This window comes from Bidens hawaiensis, unplaced genomic scaffold (assembly GCF_021521415.1).
Source record: "Bidens hawaiensis isolate Kalapana, Puna unplaced genomic scaffold, B.hawaiensis_p1.1 tig00004101_1, whole genome shotgun sequence".
Lineage (NCBI taxonomy): Eukaryota > Viridiplantae > Streptophyta > Magnoliopsida > Asterales > Asteraceae > Bidens > Bidens hawaiensis.
In genome coordinates this window covers 1,057,396-1,079,859 of record NW_027491241.1, presented here as the reverse complement: position 1 = coordinate 1,079,859, position 22,464 = coordinate 1,057,396, and the positions used below count along the sequence as shown (strand labels likewise).

The 22,464-nt window shown below is 34.2% G+C and overlaps 1 pseudogene; it reads right to left on the bottom strand.

The window, feature by feature from the left end:
• Window positions 1–176: 176 nt before the first annotated feature.
• Window positions 177–21,896, bottom strand: LOC143625330 (G-type lectin S-receptor-like serine/threonine-protein kinase At1g11410; annotated as a pseudogene).
• Window positions 21,897–22,464: the final 568 nt, after the last annotated feature.

The window sequence follows — 22,464 nt, the reverse complement described above, 5'->3', positions numbered from 1 at the left end:
ACTTTAACCCATCAAGATTAACCTACAAGTACTAACCCATTACATACATATTGTTCAAACTATTAGAAAAGTTACTTGCAAACAACTTTATTCAAGATGTTTGGCAGACGTGACATATTATATGTTTTACATGCCTTGTTTATGGCTTAAGAAATTAACTATAACATACTATAAAATTATCGGGCATGAAGGATGGTAATGGTTTCTTCATTGACAGAGCCATCACCACCACTTGCTGACGTAGATGGTAAGTCCCTACCATAATTCAATTGTCTAAAGATGAATGCTGGTTGATTTGGAGTAGGAAGCATTGTTTCATGATTACTCAACATAAAAGCTACGCCAGTCATTGTAGGTCGATCACTAGCCAATTCTTGAACACATAAGATACCGACATGGATGCATAAAAGAACTTCACAAGCATCAAATGAATCTCCTAGAGATGAATCGACTACCTTCAAAGCTTTATCTTGTTTCCACAAATCCCAAACCTAACAACGATGTTGATTATGATAAAGTTCAAATGATGGGTTGAATAATCACTAGCCAATCTCCTAGGAAGCATTGTTTCATGATTACTCAACATAAAAGCTACGCCAGTCATTGTAGGTCGATCACTAGCCAATTCTTGAACACATAAGATACCGACATGGATGCATAAAAGAACTTCACAAGCATCAAATGAATCTCCTAGAGATGAATCGACTACCTTCAAAGCTTTATCTTGTTTCCACAAATCCCAAACCTAACAACGATGTTGATTATGATAAAGTTCAAATGATGGGTTGAATAATCAACAAGGAAATATGTGATCAAAATGAGTCATGTACTTACATGCACGATCAAATTAAGTGATTTCTCCTTATAATAGATGTTATTTTTCCTACCACTTATTATCTCCATAACTAGCACCCAAAGCTAAAAGCATCATATTTGACTGAAAAAGGCCTTCCATTGCATACTCCGGAGACATATAGCCACTAAAATCGATCATATTGCGTCATCATTAGATAAATGAAATAAATCAAAGTTGAATTATACAATGAAGAGCTACACATACTAAGTTCCAACAACTTTACGTGTTTTAGCTTCTTCGTCATCCCCTCCAAATATTTTCGCTAATCCGAAATCAGAAATTTTAGGGTTAAAATCTGTATCTGGCAAAACATTGCTTGCTTTTAGATCCCTGTGGATAATCCTTAGCCTAGAGTCGTGATGAAGATATAGCAGTCCACGCATAATCCCCTGAATGATTTGGAACCGTTTCTTCCAATCTAAAAGAGATGCCCTTTCTGGGTCTAGGATCGAAACCATTTCATTTAAATATTTCAGAGTTTGAAAAAATTATTTCGAAATTGAAGTAGCTGAAGTTTAAGAACTTAATTGTAAGTTAGAGAACAAACCGAAGATAAAAGAATCCAAGCCTTTGTTTGGTAAGTATTCGTACACTAACATCTTTTCTTCCTTACGGAAACAATATTCCAAAAGGCAGACTAGGTTTCTGTGTTGTAGTTTTGCTATCAATGATACTTCGTTTTTAAATTCTTGCATCCCTTGACCTGAACTTTGCGATAATCTTTTGATGGCAATTTCTTGCCCATTTAGTAGCTTAGCCTGAGTAATTCATTTTATTATTAGTTAACAACAATTATATTTAACCAAAAAGGCCATGATAATTATAAGGATTGAAAAGACACTACCTTATATACGGAGCCAAATCCACCTTCTCCAAGCTTGTTTAAAGGAGAAAAGTTATCAGTTGCTATAACTATTATGCTCAAATCAAACACATCTAAATCAACATTTTTTCCAATATCCTTCTCCATGTAAGACCCTTCCAAGGTTTTCAAATTATTCGTAAAATCGAACCCAGGTTCACCTTCGTTTCGATTGGCTGCATCAACCCATCAAGACATAGTGAAAACTTGTATATTCATGCATCTATGTGAGTTTCATTCTTTTTCTTGAAGCGCGCATAACTCCAAGCAAATAACAATGAAACTGCACTGACCCGGAAAACAACCCAAGCCAAATTCCAACCCACCAAAAACAAGTCTAGGTTTTTTATACTACGATTTGATCCCAATTTACTCATTTTTAGATGCACTAGCGCGTTGAGCCCTTTCTTACAAAGATAAAATATATAAATTTTGACATACCATTTTTCTTCCTTACATAACAGTAAATGGAGATGCACAAGACAAACCCTACTGCAATCATTATCATCCCAAATAACAAATATCGGTCTTTATTCGATTTGCTTTGCCTCTTTGATGAATACTTGGCTGTAATTTAATATCATCAAAGATTATGACAACTGATATGAGCTTATTTTACTTCCATATAATATCGTCATAAGTTATGACTTGATTACATATCCTTAACCACAACTCTTTAATTCAAATTACTTTACGAAGTTATTGTCACTTGGTCAGTACTGCATCCATGGTAGTTAAGAAGAAATATCAGAGATGATGTGAGCTCATGACAAGTAATTATTACAAATATAGTAGTTAACTACACAGATGGTCGCTGTGGTTTGGGCAAAATAATAGGTTTAGCCAGATCATGATCTTTAGGCTTTTGGATTTAGCCGGCAAATGATGTGAGTTGGTAGGCTAAATTTAGCATACTGGTGACACATGCCACTTCTTTATTGGTCAAAAGCTATGTCTAATTAGCAGCCTTAGCCTAAGAAAGGAAATGACTAGAAAGAAGTGGACTAAGTATCGATTACTATTTCTGGATGTAGGTCATGCTATTGCTATACCACCCCTATTTTATTTCACACAATCAAACGTCCATTCATAAAACACTTAGATAACCATTTTGAACAAAAAAGTTTAATTTTGAAAAATATTGGTTCAAACGGTCATTTGAACATCTAAAGACCACCATAGGGGGGGGGGGGGGGTTCAAACTATGTAAATTATTGGTCGGAATAACTATTTTGTCAAATATCCAGATGACCGTTCTCACCAATAGATGATCAAACTTAAATTTTTTTTGTTTAAAACGGTCGTCCAACCTTTATCCAGATGTTTTTTTGAAATGCTGTGAGATTACATGTTAGACGGAGTGCGTATACCTAGCCCTTTGAAAATTATGTTATCAAAGTCAGCTGCTTTGGTAATTTTTTCCTGAAAATGATTTGTCACAAAACAAAATTTATCAATGCAATGATGGCGCACCTAATTCATTGGCTTCAACCCAAATATAAAATGACTAGCCCCCATCTGTAAATGTCCTTATATTGTTCATTTCCCCATACCACGTAATACAACCTCCGCCCTCATACGCTTTACTAATATCGCCACTTGCATACCCCATGCACGTGCAATTCCTCGAGCACAACTCTTTACACGCTTCTAACCCCAAACTCATGTTTACACGTGCCATCGATGTGTCGGGTACCTTAACACTACCAGAAAAAGGCCTTCAATGACATGCATTTGCGTGTCATATTATATGACACGCTTTAATAACACTCATTTGTGACGCGCGTTTATGACATACAAGTATGACACGCTTTCGTTACTCACATTTATGACACCAGTTTATGACAAGCATTTAGGTGTGTCATCGTTTACTTTTTTTTAAAATATTATATAATATATATTGCATAATTACTAATTTACACAAATACACAAATATAGCATCAAAATTATATATATATTAGACAACGTAAATCAAAATGTTACAAATATTCCAAAGTTAAATAACAAAAGTATTTGTTAATATTCAAAAGCGTTAATATTCAAAAGCTACCATACTCATATATCACTACCGAAAAATAAACTGGGAGGTATAACTTGACCATTCCTCTCGAACAACATCAATATCCACATCCATGTACTCGCTTTTGCCTCCCCAAACCTAAGAAAATTACACAAACAAAACACTTCAAAATTTGGTCGAGTAGAAACGATTTGGGTCAACATTAAACATAATTAAACATCTAACTTATACTTACATTGTTATTGACGAGTGTTTGAAGTCCTTCATGAATGATCTCTTTCATGAAGTTTAAGATATAGTAACCACACTCGGTACATCTCGGCTGAGTTAGACACTACAAAATTACAAAATAGTAAATAATTAAGACATATAATAAAGATTGTTTTGTTTGTTTACGGGCCTAGTTCCAGGTACCAAAGCAAAGCGGACCGTTAAACTAATTATTATTATTAATATTATTCTAATTATTATTATTATTATTCTGACCGTTAAACTGCTTACTTTGCTGTTGATCCAGTTGACTTTTACCCGCATATAAGCGTTGAAAGAAAGCCCATTCCCTGTATCACCCTTCCGAAAACAGCCTCGTTGCTGCCATATAAGCGAGGGGTCAAAACAATGGCTCTAGTTAAACAAGGGCTATGTGATAAGTTAATAATTAATAATCAGGCAACTATGTCCATTATTAAAAGCAACTGACTTGAAATGCATCCACCTGTGATTACCTACCTCGAATGGGGAGTACGTTTGAAGCGTATAGCGAACTGAGATCCAGTGGCACCTGGTCTTGCATTTACCGTCGTGACTGCATTGCATTGACCAATACCCATTGGATTCGTCTCAGCTACAAAAACCGCAGAAAGTATTAGTACTTACAGATACAACTAGTACTAGTACTAATAATAACAAAAATGTCATGATTGTTAATGTTGTACCTGGAAAAGTTTTTCCATAGATGGTTTCGCCACAGGTGCCTGCAAACCAACATACCAAGAAATACTTAAGCATCTTACCAAAAGTAAGATTTGATTATTATTTATATAAAAATACATACCATCATGACTACCGAAATTACCTCCCTGCAACAAGGAAAAAGAGGTATTATTATTATTATTATTAATATATGTTAAAATGAATCATCATCCTACTAATTATATATATATATATATATATATATATATATATATATATATATATGGTAAGATTAAAATGAAAACCCACTTGAGTTGTGAAAACTCACGAAAACCTTATGTAACATCGTTTTTTTTGTTACATGTAATATGTTGTAACATTTAATACAAAACATCGAAACATAAAAAAAAATGTTTTGCTATTTTTTAACATTTTTTACTAATTTTTATATATGTTTTCAGGAGATTGAAAAAGTTATATTTATATTTACATTTTTTATTCACTTTAATTGTGTACCACAATATTTAATCTTTAATTAAAAACATGTGGTTGATAATGGGTTTCTAGAGTTTTCACAACTCAAGTGGGTTTTTATTTTAATCTAACCCTAACATATATATATATATATAGGGGAGGGATAATTTGAGAACTTTTTTGAGTTATAAGAACTTTAAGAACTTAATATGAACCACATGTTTAATTAATTATGTATGAATTTGTGGTTGCAAATTAAAGTGCAATAAAAAATTAAAAAAAGATGAAAGAAATAATATTATTAAATGGTGAATGGATATTTAAGTAAAAATACACACACAAAAAGACAAAACATCAAATTATATTTTTTTTCATTGATTTTTAATATTTAACTATTTATTTAATCAAAAAAAAAATTTATATAAAAAAACTAATTTTTTGAATCAAATTACTACACAATACAAAATAGCATAACTTACTCAAATTACATGTACACTAGTTACACAAATTACGCAACCACGAAATACACATATAACATAAAATACTCAGATTACATTTACATCAGTTACATAAATTACCCAACCACAAAATACAAAAAAATACATATGTTACACAAGGTACATAAATTACACAACATATAATACAAATATTACATAAAATACCCAAATTACACAAATTGGCCAAATCACACAAGTTATCCAAGTCACACAAATTATACAAGTTACATACACTACATAGATTACAGAATTTAAATATATTACAAATTATACAAATGTAATACACATACACAAACGCTAATAATATTAATCATAGGTAACAATGAATCAAATATTTTTTGAACTTACACGGAACATTTCCTATTACATACAAAAAATCATATCACAAATTAGTGGTTGTACATACCCATCAATATATAAGAAAGTATCTTCGTCTACTTATTCTAAATTCTCCACTTGTTTAATTTCAAAAATAAAACAAAAAACATTACTGTTCACGTGGTCGTCGGATCTGGGATGAAGCTAATCACGTGGTCGTAACTCTAAAATAATTACACGTCTTCATAAAGTTGAATCTATTTTTCACAATTAAACTCTTAAAGCAAAGAAATAAGAAATTTAAAATACAAATAATTATGATAATACATATAAAAAATGACACAAGTTAAAAGTTCAAATTAATGTCAAAATTTGAATGACTAAAAAGACAAATTTAGTAGATTGGGTTAATGACTAATTTAACCTTTTGACTAAGAGACAATTTTAGTTATGTGTCAATTTCTTGTTGGTTTAGATAGTTATCAAGTTCTTACAACTATTGATGGTTTTTAATTAAAATCTTTCATATATATATATATATATATATATATATATATATATATAGGGTAAGGTTAAAATGAAAACCCACTTGAGTTGTGAAAATACGTGAAAACCCTATGTAACATCGTTTTTTTTTGTTACATGTAATATCTATTGTTTCAAAATATCGAAATATCAAATAAAAAATGTTTTGCTATTTTTTAATATTTTTTACTAATTTTTATATATGTTTTCAGGAGAGAAAAAGTTATATTTATATTTACATTTTTTATTCACTTTAATTGTTAACCACAAGATTTAAACATTAATTAAAAACATGTCGTTGAGAATGGGTTTCTAGAGTTTTCACAACTCAAGTGGGTTTTTATTTTATACTTAGCCTATATATATATATATAGGGTTGAGTTCAATGGAGAAATCATATTAGTGTAAGAAGTGTGAGAAATCCTTTGAACCAATCAGATTTTTTCTTTTAGTTAATTACAAGGGTATAATGATAAAGCTCCAAATTGTTTTATTTAGTAAGTATTTAAGTTTTGAAAGTTTGGAATGCTAATCTACTCTTTTTATTTAAACTTATTTGTCTTTTAATACATTTAAAATTATTCAGGTTTTTTAATTGTTATGCATATAAACGTTGGAGGATGGAACGTTATTGATTTAAAGATGATTAAATCACACAAATTATTCTTTTCCTTTTGGTAGTCCTCTTTATACACATAAACATATATATCACGCAAATCACATATTTTGACATACATAATAATTATTGTACAGCATATAGCAGATAAAATTGAATAATTGCCTTTATTTTTTTCTTAAGAGGACATTGGTCTATACTATTAATATTAGAACTCGACAACATATAGCCAAAAGCTATAATATACTTATCCTACACTCCCTACACGTACAAATAAATTTATTTATCCTACGCAAAATACATGTATACAACTACTTTATCGAGCAAAGTAAACATATTAGCCTACACAATAAACTTATTTATCCTACATACCAATTAACATATACGGACCATACAAAGTTAAAAATATTTATCCTATACACCCTAATAATATCCTACACACCCTAAACACTAAAGGATTTTATACTACACACCAATTTATATATACGGACCACACAAAGTAAACATATTTATCCTACAAACCTTACACGTTAAATAGTTAACAATCGTATCCTACACACCCTAGACACGTTAAATCGTTAACAGTCGTATCCTACACACCCTAGACACTAAAGGATTTTATCATATACATCCAACATAGTAAACAAATTTGTTCTACACATCCTATATAATAAAAACTTCTTTTGGAATTACCTAATACCAAAAGGTTATAATAAAATTAAGTTCTTACACAAAAAAAAAAGTTATCGTTGTTTAAATAGTAGGCACATGCACTATGTTATGATTTTTAATAATTAATTACATCAAATTTTTAGAATATAGAAAGAAACACTAAATTTTTTTGAGAAGAAATATTGTTTCTTGTAACCACTAGCATATTTTTGGAAGGAATATTTGAGATGATATTTTTTATTTTTGGAAGATACGGAACCTATATTTGGACGGTAGCATGATATGCTAAATTGATTGACATGGTCAATTTTCAACTCTTAAGATAAATTACTATCATGCCCTTTATCTTAAAAACTCATTAAGTTCATAAACCAATTAATTACAAAACTGCCATAATAAATATAGGCCATAGATCAACAAAATCAGCGGTTATGATTAATTTCTCACAGTAAAATGATTTCTCCACTGAAGGGTGACAAAGACTTTGCAAGTAAGTATTTGATTGATTGAGATAATTAGCAGAAGGCAGAATTGAAGAAGCATACCATGATAGCGAAGTGTAGAGCATATAAGTGGACATTAGATCCTTTGTAGTGCAATCGCTTCCCAGTAATTGGTCCAATCCCCTTTTCCCCTGCAATACACAACAACAACAATAATAATAATAATTGATAATGAATCATATAATGCAATTAATTGAAACAGCATGGGGGCGGCCAGACAGACCAGTTCAGAGTGCTCGAAAATTCTCGACTATCTTAGACACAACATCAGCAAAAAGCTGCAAACAAACAGCAGGATACTAATTGTTAATATCTTCTTCTTCTTTTTCTTTTCTTGTCCATAATAATAATAATATTACATATTATTAATTAATTACTAAAGGGAGAAACATAATTAACCTTGATGACTATTCTTTGATGACTATTCTTTGACGCGATGCTCCATAGGCGTGTAAACCCATAAACACACGAGGATTTTTCTTCATCTTCTTCGTTGTTTCTTCACCTAGCAGATAAATGCAATTGTCAGTGTAGATTTACAATTCTCATTCTGTTGACAGACAGACGCTAGATGTACATGATTGATTGATGAAACCCTAACACTAGCATGTCACGGATGATTACAAATTAGCTAAATATCAGACAGAAAACCAGCCGTTGATTAGCTAAATATAAAACTTTCAATCTGTAGGGCCAATATTATATATTGTTTTTAGGATTGTGTATGTCGTTTTAGTTTGCTTTTAGTCGGTGTAGTACGTACTCGGTACGTTTATTTTATAAGTTAAAATGTAAACTTTGGATAAATAGGGACCTCATAAAAGGGCTACTTAACCCATTTATCCACACAACACTCTCATTCAAGAGAAACTCAAGGGAAATAAAGTTTCTTTCTCTCCATCTCCACTTTTTCTCTCTTTTACATAAACAAACTAAGATCCGAGATCTGAGTGTCGTTGGTAATTTCCGCTAACCAACAACACGGATTGATCCGAATCAAGTCTTGAGATCCATTTAGAGGACCAACAAGTGGTATCAGAGCTTTCGGCTCGACTTTTTGTGGTTTTCGGGTCAAACTTTTCGGATTTTGATCTTAGTTTTTGTTGGATTTGAGGTTGATTTCGTGTTACTCATCTCTTTTGGAGTCCCTTACACCTTAGAAACACACGAGAATCACCAAATCTAAGTTTTTAGTATTTTAAATTTTTGTGTCTGAGCTCAGATTCGGCTTAAAACTCAGATCTATGCCGATTTAGTGATTTTTAGACTAAAGTCTTTTTGACTTTTTGGAAGTTTAGGTGTCATATTCTTAAAAAAATAATAAAAAAAAAATAAAAAAGAAATCCGCTTCTGGGTACTGTAGCAGTCTTATCGCCGAGGTACTGTAGCAATCCCGGGTATTGTAGCAGTCGCATCGTGCGAGGTACTGTAGCACTTCGCACGAGGGGGGGGGGGGGGTACTGTAGCAACTCGGCACTGTAGCAACTCATGCAAAAAAAAGGGTTTCGCATGCACTGTAGCAACTCATGCGAAACACTGTAGCAACTCATGCGAAACACTATAGCAACTCGGTACTGTTGCAACTCATGCGAAACACTGTAGCGACTCGGTACTGTAGCAAAAAAAAAAACCCTAATTTTTTTTTTCTACTTAAAAAAATTCTGGTTTTAAAAGTTTTTCGCTTCGCACCAGATCATTTCGCTTCGCATCAAGAAAATTCGCTTCGCTTGAGACTGCTTCGCGTCTCTTCAAAATGTTTCGTTTAGCTTGAGACTGTTTCGCACGAAATTCTTGTTTTTGTTAAAAATCAAACTGTTTAGGGACTGTTAAGTGTTTGAGACTGTTGTGACCATGGCTAGTACTGATTCTGAGCTGTTGAAGGGGTGCTTGTTGCTTGAGAACCAAGTGGGAACCAATACTAAACCTCCAAAGTTTATGACCTTAGATGACAAGTTTGCTGATTTCAAATGGAGGTTCATAAACTTTATTTCGTTGACTGACTCTGAGTTGATGAGATGTTTAGAGGTAGGTCCTCATGTTCCTGTGGTAGTCACTACAAATGGGGGACAAGCAAAAGCCGATGAAAATTATGATCAAAATGATAAGACATTAATAGAGCAAGATAAGAAGGCATACCTCACTTTAACTGTTTGTCTTTCAAATGAAATTACTGAAACTCTACGTGAACACAAAAGTGCAAAGGGTTTGTAGGATGCACTTGTTGAAAAAGTTGAGGGAAATACCGAGATTAGAGAAAACAAGAAGGCTCTGCTGAAAGAAGAATTCAATATGTTCAACCATCGTCAAGGTGAAAATGTGTTGGACTTGGTAAAAATGTTTGAAAAGTTGATGGTAAGAATCAGAGCTGCTAGTGTCAACATCACGAACTCTGAAATCAACCACAAGCTGTTGAATTCACTGCCTTATACATGGAGCGTCAATGTTGTTACCATAAAGAGAACCACAAACCTGTATACCATGACACTCTCAGAGTTGGCTTCTACCATCAAATCTTTTGAAATAATGGAAGGTTAGCTTCAAATGAACAATCAGTCCAATGAAAATAAAGTTGGGACAAGTGCTGCAGGTGAAAGCAGTCGTGCATGTCCTATCATTCCCGACACATCACATGCTGATGAGGTATAATTTATGTTCTCAAGCTTGCATTAACAAGGTCACATATTATAGATACTGTTTTGGTCAAAAATTGACAATGGTAATTTCGTAACCAAATTAGTAATCGGGACTAGGTGCTTGTATAAAATGAAAGTAAAAGTGCTTGAACACAAAGATTTGTTTCGAGGAAAAAACCCGTTATCCTTAGGATAACAAGCAAAAAACCCCGGACGGTGAAAACTATCACCACCGGTTTATTAATAACAAAGGTGATTACAATGGTGGAGCTCAAACTTGATCGTGATTACAGAGAATGCGAGTACTAGTAAGTCTCGTGTGTCTAGAGTGTGTGTTATGATCCGGTTTTGAGCTCTATTTATAACAAATTAAGTCTAACAAGAAATCCTATATTTAAGGAAATTCCTAGACTAAATCAATTAGCCATTAATTCTTCTTATCAGCACGTTTCCTTATTGGTCACGTTCTAATAACAGCAAGTGCAAGTTCTCGGGTGATCAAGCAACCGTCTTTGACCTGGTAAACATGGAAAGTAGCAAAGATCGTGTTAGTTATATAATGTAATTAGGATACTTGTTACCTTGGAGGATACCGCATCCTGAATCTGTTCTGAACATAACCATTGCTGAGGATACTGAAAATCCGTGCCATAACAGATATCATCAGAATGAAGTTTTGAAAGAAAATGCAAAACTTCGTCAGTTAAATGCTGAATATGTAAAGGCTGACAAGATTTACGTTGAGAAGATTGAAACACAACATGATGATGTTGCAAATCTTAAACTTAAAATTTTTCAAAAAGAGCATAATGTTATTTATTATAAAAACATAATTAATGATTTAAAAGATGAAATTGAAAAGTTAAAACTTGAAGTTTCTGACAAAAAGGAAAAAGAAAAGCAAGTTGAAAGATTTGAAGCATCATTTGAGAAATTAGATGATCTTATTGGAGCCCATAGAAGTACTAAAGTTAAAGTGGGGCTGGGGTATGATTACACTGCCGTACCACCACCATTCAATGATAACTACACCAGCTTGCCCCACTTTAGCTATAATACATCTCCCGAGAAAGAAATGTCATATGGGGTTGGTAGAATACTAAAACCAGTGAAATTTGTTCCTGCGGTGTCGCAAACTGCTGCTCCAGTCCCATCGTCTGATAAATCTAACATCAATGTATCTTTTGAAGCTGGTTGTGTAGAAGAAAGTGGGTCGGTGGAAACGGACACGAGTTGTGATTGTGAAACCGTTTGTGATGACACTTTTGTTGAAAAATGTGTCAACGAAAGTAGGCCTATTGAGGTGAACATATCAAGTTGTTCATCATCAAGTTGTGAGACTGAGGATAATTTAAGTAAAAGCAAAGTTTTTGAAAATGAAAAGACAAGTACTTCGAGTAAATATGTTCCACCAAATAAACGATCATTTCCTCAAACAACCAATCAATTAAGAAATCCTCAGCCATACAACTTCTATGATAACAACTACTATGGTCGTTATCAACAAAATTTTGTTGATCCATATTACACAAATGCGTTTTATAATCATGTTCCTTTCCAAGGATCACCTTTCCCACCACACCAACCACATTATAGTTCAGATGAGTTCTTTGGCACTCCCAGGAGAAAGTGTTGTTTTGTTTGTGGTCACTCTTCTCACCTTGCAAGACATTGCAAGCACTGGTTCAAGCAACAGCTTGATATTCAAAGGCGGCTTAGTCGGTCCCCAAAAGAAGCTTTTAGTAGCCCTGATTCAAGGACTGATCAAGCTGATAGTGAAACCAGTGAAATTGATGTGAGATCCAAAGTAAATAAAGTTAAACACAAAAATAAACCTTTTTGGAAAACCAAGAAGGATAAAATCAAAAAGGATCCTAAGACTGTAAAGTCTGAGGATTCACCAAAAACAGTTTTAAAATCAAGAAAAGAAAAGTTCAAAATTTCCAAAACTAAGGAACAAGTTTTTGCTTGGATTCCTAAGGACTGTTCTTCATCAATTGAGGCTCTACCAAGAAATAAATGGTTTTCAGGAAATAAAATCAAGTTTGGTCGATTTACAGTTGACCTTCCCGGGACAAAAGTATCCCAGGAACCCATGTTTATTTGAACGCTTAGTGCATGCAGGGTCAATTAAGGAGGACTATCAATAGTATTAGGTACTTAGATAGTGATTGCACCCGGCATATGATGGGAGACAAACCCTTGCTATTTGATGCTAAACCATTTGATGGCGGATTCAAGTCTTTCATAAGCGACATGGGAGGACAAACTTCATGGAAGGGAAGCCTTGTTTAAATGGCTTAACAACAACTTTTTGAGCGTTTCTCAAACCAACATCGTCCAACTGCTTCTCTGAAGTGATGGATCCAGCATCAGCTGTTGGATCTCGGTTTGAATCTCTTCAACTTTGTTACACAATGTGATAATGCATGCTTAAGATAGTCTATCTGACAACAACTTTGCAGACCTTTTCACTAAAGCCTTCAATTATGCCCGATTTGAATTTCTGGTCGAATCGCTAGGCATGATCAATTTTGATTAAAACAGCCTATCTATTTTTTTGCTTTAAAATTGTAAATATTTTTCAAATATGTCACAATTTTAGAGGGAGAAAATGAGTTAAGTTTAACTCACCAAAAAGATTTTCAATTCATCTTAAGAAAAGCAAAAACAAATCATTTGATTTACCAAAAAGATTTTATATTACTTTTAAGAAAATCTAAAACGAATTGTCCCGTTTAGAGGGAGCTCCTGCTTAGAGGGAGTCGGATAATTAAAATTTTTAAATTTTGAGAAATTGATCCGACCATTGAAAAATGATAGTACATTGATATGCAATGATCCTAACGCATGAAAAGAGTAGATCAAAAGTCTACAAAATCACTCACAGATGTGTAGATAGGCTTGACAAACAAACAAGTGTCGGGTGATATAAACCTAAATTTCTGCCGGTACTAGTGGATATACAATTATGAAGCGGTTGCATGATTCCGTGAAGTCATATTCATGAAGGCAGAAATGTAATTATACATGTCATACCTAAGCCTCTCTTTACCTGATCACAGTTGTCTTATGAAATAGGTGTCAATTTTTAATTTTTCTTTGAGTCAAGAAAAGAAAAAGAAAAATAAAAAGAGTCAAGAAAAGAAAAAGAAAAACAGAAAAAAAAAAAAAGAATGATCAAGAAAAAGAGTCGAAAAAGAGTCTATCTTAGGATTTTAACTTCTGTTTTATTTCTTCATTTATTTTTATTCAAGCCTTGGACTTTCTCTGTTTGTAGTCATACTAGACCTAATTGTTAAGGCCTTCTAATATTTCTAGATTGAGTCAAGTGTGCAAAAATAAAGCATAAAGTGTCAAGTATGTTAATAAGAGTACTGTGATCAAATAAGAAAGGTTTAAGTCAAGTTGAGGTGATATGTCAACACAAAGTAAGCCCGAGATATGATGGAATCAGTAACATGTCTGATTAAGTGGGGACCACATAAGCACCGTGCCTAATTGTACTTTAAACGTATCACTTTGGCATCAAAAAACTTGTCAGGTTAAACAAATGGATGATATCTACAGTCGGTGATGAAATTATGACATAATAATATCAAAATGGAAACGCGATCTAGGACTTTGCAAATCAATATGATTCCATGTTGTGATCTTTCTCACAAAAATATTAAAATCGTTAAAAAATTCTGTAAATATTATTGGTATATAATATTAATTTCATCTTTACTCCTATCTTTTATTGTTTATTTTGATTTTGTTTTATTTTAGTTTCAACTTCAAAATGTTATGTATATATTTTTGTTATATTTAAAATATATGAAAATGCCAAAAAAATTTTAAACTTTATTATGTTCGTACATATTTTGTTAAACTTTGTTTCATTCAAAATCATGTGTTTTGTTGTCAAGGTCGTTCATGCAAAGTTTGTTGGAAATCTGAGACTTAAACAAATCATTTACAAGTTGAGGGACTGAAATTGGAGGGCCTATGAACGATTTCTTCTTGACCCTCGAGAGGGTCTGTGAACGAATCTTATTTGTTTTAGCTTTTGAGCAGTTGTACATGGACAGGTGGATCAAAATCAAGTCTGCTTGGAGTTACAGATGCTGAAGCGCTTAAATGAAAACGAGAACGTGAAAGTTGGTGATTGAACCTAAAGATGAAATGATTGTGTCTGAAGACAAGGAATGAAACCTGCCGACTCAAGAAAGTTAACAAAAGAAAATTAGATGTCGAGCCTCCCGCATCTGATGTTTCTAAAATTTTTTGTTGATCTTTCTCAGAAAATAAGATTGAAGTTCAAGTCTACAAGACCGGAAAATAAAGAACTGTTCAAGATCCAATCTGGTTCAAGATCCTGGATCAAGACAAGTACTGGATCAAGACAAGTACAAGAAATAAAGACGAAGCAAGGAACTTGACGAAGGTTCCTCGACATACTTAATCCTAGAGGGAGATTGTAGGGCTAATATTATATATTGTTTTTAGGATTGTGTATGTCGTTTTAGTTTGCTTTTAGTCGGTGTAGTACGTACTCGGTACGTTTATTTTGTAAGTTAAAATGTAAACTTTAGATAAATGGGGACCCTATAAAAGGGCTACTTAACCCATTTATCCACACAACACTCTCATTCAAGAGAAACTGAAGGGAAATAAAGCTTCTTTCTCTCCATCTCCACTTTTTCTCTCTTTTACATAAACAAACTAAGATCCGAGATCCGAGTGTCGTTGGTGATTTCCGCTAACCAACAACACGGATTAATCCGAGTCAAGTCTTGAGATCCATTTAGAGGACCTACACAATCCAAATGTAAAATGTGTACACAATACAACACCATGCAGCAAATCATAAACAAATCATATGTACAATACTAATACCCCACTATCCCTACTTAACTATTAGAACATTTAAATTTTACATGCTCAACACCTAATATTCGTTATTATTAAGCATAATTAACAGTAGACCAAAGTGATTCCATATAATCAGATTTCATTAACAGTAGACCTAAGTAATTAACAACATTAGACCAAAGTGATTCCATATAATCAGATTCATGAATGTTTGCTTCTTCAATTACTGTGTGCTCCTGGTGTAACTGTGTGTTCGTACGTGTGACAGTGGCACTGGTGTTCATGTCTACCACCCTACTTAACACTATAGACACTACCCTATTTCACATATTATTATTCTCATACCCTAATGCTACCAAACAACATGCCCTAAAACTTATCCACCACAAACATTTGATTTCTAACTTGACCAACACCATGTCTTGCTGGTGAAAACCACACGGGCATGTCTTCAACGGAGCCAAAAGCAAAACTCATAGCCTCACAGTTCTTAATCAAACCTTCTTTACCCTAAAAATTACAAAAAGTAACATTAATTAATATTTTAATAATAATAATAATAAAAATAGATAATACAAAATAATTATTATATATAATAATTGAGAAGTTTGGTGACGTAACCACCTGATTGGTCTCACGTGGTCTCACGTGGTTGGTCGATTTTTTATTTTAATTTATTTTTTATTTCTAATTTGTAAAATGAGGGTTTTAATATCGAATTCGTGTTAGCTTGCGGTCGCGACACGTAGTTTTTTTGCTTCGACTTTTTTTGTCCGTTGATTCCAGACGAATCCGTGTCAATTCGCGGACACAACGTGCGTATATTTTTTTGTTTACGTTAGGTCATTTTTACTTAAATAAATTAATTTGTTGTATTGTGAGTGTGGACGAATTAACTTATCGCTTTAGTTTCGGTTTTGTAACCCGATACTGTGACATTTGAGCCAAAACAAGGTACACCTCAGTACGTATTTACCAATTAAGCAAATAAACGCCTGTTGCGTAACAAACGAACGATTAACCGAACGGGTCGGGTTATGACCCAGATATCTCGGGGGGCCATCTATAAGTGATATACGATCTATACAAGCTAAAATATTAGAAATATGGTCTTAGTTTGATAGCAAACAAGTTAAACGAAAACATGCTCGTTTAACCGCCCGCTATAGATTTAAACGCGAAAGATAGTTACTAACCAAGCAATGTATCATCCGTTAAGCCGAAAAAGACTTACCAAACACTTATTTGAAATGTTTTAAGCGATCCGTGAAAATATTTTTGATTTTTACAAATATATAGTATGCTTTTATAATTTTACACAAAACTAGCCGAAAAACACTTGTTTTCACGCTGTTTGTCGCACCCGATAAGTTTTTCGGCCAAAAACCGAACCCGAACTAAATTTGGACTGGGCTTTTCGTTTTTGGGCTTGAGAAATCAGAAACTTGGGCCGAAATGGGCCCAAAGTGGGCCCATGATGGTCCGATCGCAGCAGCAGCCCCCCCCCCTTTTTTTTCTTTCACATTTAAACTAGATACAAGATATTTTCAACATTATTTCTTGAAAATTCTGGACATAAACTTCTTCTCCAGCCAAAAATCAAGAAACCCTAAGGTAAACAACTTAAATAAGCTACTTTTACACTTGTTTAAACTTGTTTAATACCATAAAAACATGTCTTGGTTACTAAAAATCATTCCTAACCGTGTAAAAATCCTAAAATTGGTCCAAAAACATGTTTTGATCATACACATGGTAAGGAACCTGTTTTGATAGTTTTTTTTGGCCATAAACACGGATTAAAGGGTTGAAACGACGTTTTTACGGTTCAAAAGTTCGTTTTTGTGCACTAGCCGAAACCCTAAGTTAAGGGCTGTTATGTTGATGAAATATTGCTTGGTTTGTGATATAGGACTTGTAACTAGCTTTCTTAGAAGCACAAGAACCTGAAAACTTGATTAAAAGGTCGGAAACGAGCCAAACCCGCTAAGGTAATGCTAAAATACTCGCTTATGGGCAATTTAGGTTAAGGTTGTGATGTGCATATTACTTGAAATTTTACAAAGACATTAGGGACCATGTCAATGAGTCCCTGTTCAAATTTGGTAATTTTTCGACCATCCGAGAATATTTGGCGAATTTATTATTGAATTAGGACGTTTATTTGGGAAAAATAGCTAAAATACTTCAAAATTTATAAAATTTTTCTGGGAACTCAGATTTGATTTATTTTGATCACATATGAATTTTGGGATCATTTGGAGAAGTTTAAAGGTGTTTTTTTTATTTGCGTTCGTGTGAATTTTTATAGCCGAATTTGGGCCGAAAATAATATCGCACGAACTTTTTACATTCTGAAATTGGTACAGGTTGATTTGGGACATGATTTGAGCATTCAGGAATTTTTGTGGAATTTTTGGAATTTTTTGGGATAAACGGACGATTTTCGGGCGAAATATAGCTGATAAATTGAATTTTTATAAATTAATAAATCAGTAAATAATTCCAGAAATATTTTTATAAAAATATACATATTTTAATTGATAAGTGGCTAAATTTTCATAATTTAATGATTAAGGGTTAATTAATTATGCTAATTTGAATATTAAATAAATTCAGTTTTTATAACAACCGGCAAGTTCGCGTCTAACGAACCTGCGGAAATATCAAAACATCAAGAGTGATCAAAAATCATATTTTTGGATTAATTAAGTAAAAACGAACTTTTCTATGAGAAAGCTGGACAATCCGGGTGGATTGTGCGCGTTTCTTCTCAAATCAAACTGAATAAACGGAAACGGGTCCCGTGGCTAATCCGGGACCCCAGTATGTGATCATTCTTTATAACTTAATCATTTTATTAACCAATGCATTTACCCAAGCTTATTTTCCCATAACTATTTTCTGAACGCGTAAACGAGCAACTTGGCCTAGCTGGGAAAACGGGAGTCTGAGCCAAGTTCGGTTTTAAGTATTAGACATTGAACAACATCACAACCTAAGCCTATGGCCACTTTCTGGGCGTTCCAGCTACACCCAGATTAGTTATACAGCCCAATTTAGTATTGAGATTATAATAATATTAAAATATTAATATTATTATAATATTGATTATAGGAACTACTGATAGCGGACCGAACAAACCACGAGCCGATACAGTTCTGATTATCTACTAAACCGTGAGTTTCATGACCCCACTTTTAAACTGTTTTACGAACTTTTGGGGTGAAAATCATGTTTGATTATATCTGTATACTTATCTGAAACATGTGATGATGTGAATTATCTAAGTGCTAACACACGAAAGTCCCCACGATCACAGTGATTAACTTCGAGCCGGTGGCTTGTGAATAGTACTATTGGTTTGACAAACCCAAACGGAGCCGGCACGGTTTGCCGAGACACCAAAACCGTTTGCACATGACCATAAATTTTACGAACCAGCTATGTAGTGTTAGACATAGCTACCGGGGCATGTTGTGGCGGAAAGGGGCCACAGTGGTTGATTGAGCGTGGGAAATGGAGGCACGCAGCACGAACAGTCCAGGCTTCACTATAGCTTAGCATAATTACATCACATACATCATTTACATCACATACATCAATTACATCACATACATCATTTACATACATACATACTTATTTCATGATTACAAGTGTTGACTTTTGAGTACTCATTACTGATTTCTTGAAACTCGTGAAACTCACCAACTCTAGTAGTTGACCCGTTTTAAACTGCTTTTCAGGTGTACCTAAATTGGAGTAATTTGATGATCTGTTACTTACCTGAAGTGTGTGGTTGATTCTATGTGAATAGAGGCAAGGATGTTAGTAGTAAGAATGTATAGTTAATGAACTAGTTTTGTTTATATCACCTAGACTGGAAAACAACGATAGAACAAAGAAATGTAATATATTGTAAATTAGTTTGTAATGTTTCTTTATAAACAATGTGTTGATATCAGAGGTGTCTGTTACATTCCCGTTTTACGCTTCCGCATTGTGCTAGTCGGGGTGTGACAGATACTGACCGAACTCGTGTCGGTTCGCCACCACAACACATTGTTTTCTTGGTGGGATTTAATGCCGACAACGTCGATTCAGACCGAATTCGCGTTAGTTCGCAAGCGCAACACATGAGTTATTTATCACGTTTCTTTTTGCTCGACGATTCAAGAATCAACGAATTTGTATCAGTTCGCAATTGAAACACGTGTGTTTTTTTTGTTCGCTAGGTTCTTTTTTTATGTTTTAAATATGTTAAATTGTTGTATTTATGTGTGGAAGAATTCATGTTTTACCTTACTTTCGGCATCATAACCAGATACCAACCAAACTTCGTAGGTTCGGAACCGCAATGTGCATTTTTGCTATATCGCCTCGCCTCTACTTGCAGTCCCGCCGTACGGTTTGATAAGTTGTACGAGTATGGCTGTCAATAACATCGACCCGGAATCTATCTAGTTAATAATAATATTAATTAAAAGTACCTGAATCATGGCTCCTAATATCTCCGCGACCTTTGAGCTCTCAAACATGTTCCAACGCTTCCCATTAAACGCATCTCGAAACCGTAACGCCGCTTCACGACTTATGAAGTTCACAAAAGCAAACCGAGCGTTTGCTCGCTGACTATCACACATACGAACACACACATTTAAACCAAGATCACACAGTAATCACAGAATAATTAACATTAGACCAAAGTGATTCCATATAATCATATTCATGAATGTTATCAGATTCATGAATGTTTGAGAAGGGAGAACCTACCAGATTATTGATCGACGGTGGTGGTGGTGGTGGTGAGCAGTGGTTGAAGGAGAAAAGGAGAGGCGCTGTAAGGGTTTAATGATATTTGAGATATATGAGAAAAGGAGCAGGTGTTGTAAGGGGGAAGTTTTAGGCGGGGTGATTTTTTATTTTGGGGGGGGGGGGGGTTAATTTTTGAAATTATGACACTGACATGCAAAAATAAATGTCATAAATTCTCAAGTTTTTAAAAAATATGACATTTTTATGATGACACACACAATTGTTTGTCATAAATCGACGCATGTCATTAAAGGCCTTTTTTCTAGTACTGTAACCTTGGCTAACTCAACGAAACCGTCTTTGTCCTTGCATATCTGTGTTCCAACCTTTCTCATACACCCTTTGGAACTATCACATATGCGCGAGTCTTGCGGTGAATGTGGCTCGTATCCAGGAAGGCAGTCACACTCAAAAGTGGCCGCTATATTCGGATCACAAATGCCAAAAGGGCCGCAATGGTTATAGCCGTCACACAAGTCTTTTGGTGCCGACCAGTACCCAATCCACTTACGATCTACCTCGTTCCAAATTAGCCTCTCTATGGTTCCAGATTCGGTAACGAAAAATCTAGTAAAAAACGGACGAGTTGCTCATTTGGAAAAACAACACCACCTCATCGTCGTTGTTTATGTAAGTAGGATGAATGATAGGATCATTCACCATCAGTGGTATGCCACTGAATCCACGACCGTCCATGAGCCGCACGCCAAATTCTTGTCATACCTTTAACAAGAAGGAACATTTTAGTTGAACCAACAAACTCCAATTTCCATGAACAATCCCCCACACCAGGATTCCCAGTAGACTTCAAAGACGAAATCACCCTATTCAAACCGGTTTTCCTATCTAAACCAAGCTTCATACCTGAAAGATACATACCAGAAGGATAATCAAGGCTTTGCCATAAATAAACCTCTTTGTTTGTGCCTTGAAATAACACAAAATTTCCCGAATCCAACAACCTAGCTGAAAAATCATGATCATTCCCCAATCCGGAAACGTTAGTGGACCAAAACACAAAACTTTGATCTTTTTCTTGAAGGACGAGGTTCCCGGTTGGGTCAAAGGATAAGATACCAGACGAGTTGGTGATCGGGTTGTCTCTATTGGCAACCGAAACTACTGTTTGCTCTGAAATCTTGTGGTACCAAATACCTACGTATCTGTCGCTGGAGTTTGCGAGGCTAAAAAATCCAAGCGCAAAAGTTACTCCAGTAGAGAACAAAAGATCCCCATCTTTAACTGGTCGAGTGAGTGTGATTGTGTCGATACAAGCCGAAAACCCGAAGCCTAGTAAGATTAACACAGATACTAGAATTCCTCTTTCTTGAACCATTGATTCTGGTTGTTGTTTCTCACTTTTGTGTCTTACTAATAATGTGTTTGGATTAAGGATGGTATGTGTATGTCATAAATATAGCTTTCAATTAAACCCTGATGTTCATAGGTCGACCATAAATATAGCATTCAAATACTGTAGGGCCAATATTCTATATTGTTTTTAGGATTGTGTATGTCGTTTTGGTTTGCTTTTAGTCGATGTAATACGTACTCGGTACGTTTATTTTGTAGGTTTATTATGTAAACTTTGGAGAAATGGGGACCCTATATAAAGAGTCACTTACCCATTTCTCCACAAGAACAACTTATTACAACTCTCTTTCACAACTTCCAGGAAATAAAGTTCTCTCTACTCATCTTCTTTTTCTTCTTTCTATCTTCAAGCAAATAAACCAAACAAACTAAGATCTGAGTGTTGTTGGTGATTTCCGCTAACCAACAACACGGATTGATCCGAGCAAAGTTGTTAGATCCATTCCGGAGGACCTACAAGTGGTATCAGAGCTTTCGGCTCAACTTTTTGTGGTTTTCGGGTCAAACTTTTCGGATTTTGATCTTAGTTT